Here is a 2500-nt window from a genome sequence, read left to right on the forward strand (position 1 = left end):
CGCTCGCAGCAGCCAAAAATGGCCAGTTTTGGCCCGTTTTTGGGCCGTTTTGGCCAGTTTTTGGCCTGTTCTTGCGTCGCGCGGTGACCGTCGTGAGCGGAGCAAAATGTCAGCCATCTCAGCACCCTGGAACCACCCCGGGTGGCACAGGGCTGGATGGGGCTTTCGTATAGCAGGGACGGTGCTGCCTCGCTCTTCGCTCGCTGTTCGCCCGCTCGCCGCTCGCTCGCGCAGCCAAAAATGGCCAGTTTTGGCCCGTTTTGGCCAGTTTTTGGCCTGTTTTTGCGTTGCGCGGTGACCATCTTGAGCGGAGCAAAATGTCAGCCATCTCAGCACCCTGGAACCCCCCGGGTGGCACAGGGCTGGATGGGGCTTTCGTATAGCAGGGACGGTGATGCCTCTCGCTTCGCTCGCTGTCCGCCGCTCGCTGCTCGCTCGCGCAGCCAAAAATGGCCAGTTTTGGCCCGTTTTTGGGGCCGTTTTGGCCTGTTTTTGGGCTGTTCTTGCGTCGCGCGGTGACGTCGTGAGCGGAGCAAAATGTCAGCCATCTCAGCACCCTGGAACCCCCCGGGTGGCACAGGGCTGGATGGGCTTTCGTATAGCAGGGACGGTGCTGCCTCTCGCTTCGCTCGCTGTCCGCCGCTCGCCGCTCGCTCGCGCAGCCAAAAATGGCCAGTTTTGTCCCGTTTTTGGGCCGTTTTGGCCTGTTTTTGGGCTGTTTCTTGCGTCGCGCGGTGACCGTCGTGAGCGGAGCAAAATGTCAGCCATCTCAGCACCCTGGAACCCCCCGGGTGGCACAGGGCTGGATGGGGCTTTCGTATAGCAGGGACGGTGCTGCCTCTCGCTTCGCTCGCTGTCCGCCGCTCGCCGCTCGCTCGCTCAGCCTAAAAATGGCCAGTTTTGGCCCGTTTTTGGGCCGTTTTGGCCAGTTTTTGGCCTGTTCTTGCGTCGCGCGGTGACCGTCGTGAGCGGAGCAAAATGTCAGCCATCTCAGCACCCTGGAACCCCCCGGGTGGCACAGGGCGGATGGGGCTTTCGTATAGCAGGGACGTGCTGCCTCTCGCTTCGCTCGCTGTTCGCCGCTCGCCGCTCGCTCGCGCAGCCAAAAATGGCCAGTTTTGGCCCGTTTTGGCCAGTTTTTGGCCTGTTTTTGCGTTGCGGCGGTGACCATCTTGAGCGGAGCAAAATGTCAGCCATCTCAGCACCCTGGAACCCCCCGGGTGGCACAGGGCTGGATGGGGCTTTCGTATAGCAGGGACGGTGATGCCTCTCGCTTCGCTCGCTGTCCGCCGCTCGCTGCTCGCTCACGCAGCCAAAAATGGCCAGTTTTTGGCCCGTTTTTTGGGCCGTTTTGGCCTGTTTTTGGCCTGTTCTTGCGTCGCGCGGTGACCGTCGTGAGCGGAGCAAAATGTCAGCCATCTCAGCACCCTGGAAACCCCCCGGGTGGCACAGGGCTGGATGGGGCTTTCGTATAGCAGGGACGGTGCTGCCTCTCGCTTAGCTCGCTGTCCGCCGCTCGCCGCTCGCTCGCGCAGCCAAAAATGGCCAGTTTTGTCCCGTTTTTGGGCCGTTTTGGCCTGTTTTTGGGCTGTTCTTGCGTCGCGCGGTGACCGTCGTGAGCGGAGCAAAAATGTCAGCCATCTCAGCACCCTGGAACCCCCCGGGTGGCACAGGGCTGGATGGGGCTTTCGTATAGCAGGGATGGTGCTGCCTCTCGCTTCGCTCGTTGTCCGCCGCTCGCCGCTCGCTCGCGCAGCCAAAAATGGCCAGTTTTGGCCCGTTTTTGGGCCGTTTGGCCAGTTTTTGGCCTGTTCTTGCGTCGCGCGGTGACCGTCGTGAGCGGAGCAAAATGTCAGCCATCTCAGCACCCTGGAACCCCCCGGGTGGCACAGGGCTGGATGGGGCTTTCGTATAGCAGGGACGGTGCTGCCTCTCGCTTCGCTCGCTGTCCGCCGCTCGCCGCTCGCTCGCGCAGCCAAAAATGGCCAGTTTTGGCCCGTTTTGGCCAGTTTTTGGCCTGTTTTTGCGTTGCGCGGTGACCATCTTGAGCGGAGCAAAATGTCAGCCATCTCAGCACCCTGGAACCCCCCGGGTGGCACAGGGCTGGATGGGGCTTTGCGTATAGCAGGGACGGTGATGCCTCTCGCTTCGCTCGCTGTCCGCCGCTCGCTGCTCGCTCGCGCAGCCAAAAAAGGCCAGTTTTGGCCCGTTTTTGGGCCGTTTTGGCCTGTTTTTGGGCTGTTCTTGCGTCGCGCGGTGACCGTCGTGAGCGGAGCAAAATGTCAGCCATCTCAGCACCCTGGAACCCCCCCGGGTGGCACAGGGCTGGATGGGGCTTTCGTATAGCAGGGACGGTGCTGCCTCTCGCTTAGCTCGCTGTCCGCCGCTCTCCCGCTCGCCTCGCGCCAGCCAAAAATGGCCAGTTTTGGCCCGTTTTGGGCCGTTTTGGCCTGTTTTTGGGCTGTTCTTGCGTCGCGCGGTGACCGTCGTGAGCGGAGCA

This window comes from Musa acuminata, unplaced genomic scaffold (genome assembly GCF_036884655.1).
Source record: "Musa acuminata AAA Group cultivar baxijiao unplaced genomic scaffold, Cavendish_Baxijiao_AAA HiC_scaffold_730, whole genome shotgun sequence".
NCBI classification, from domain to species: Eukaryota; Viridiplantae; Streptophyta; class Magnoliopsida; order Zingiberales; family Musaceae; genus Musa; species Musa acuminata.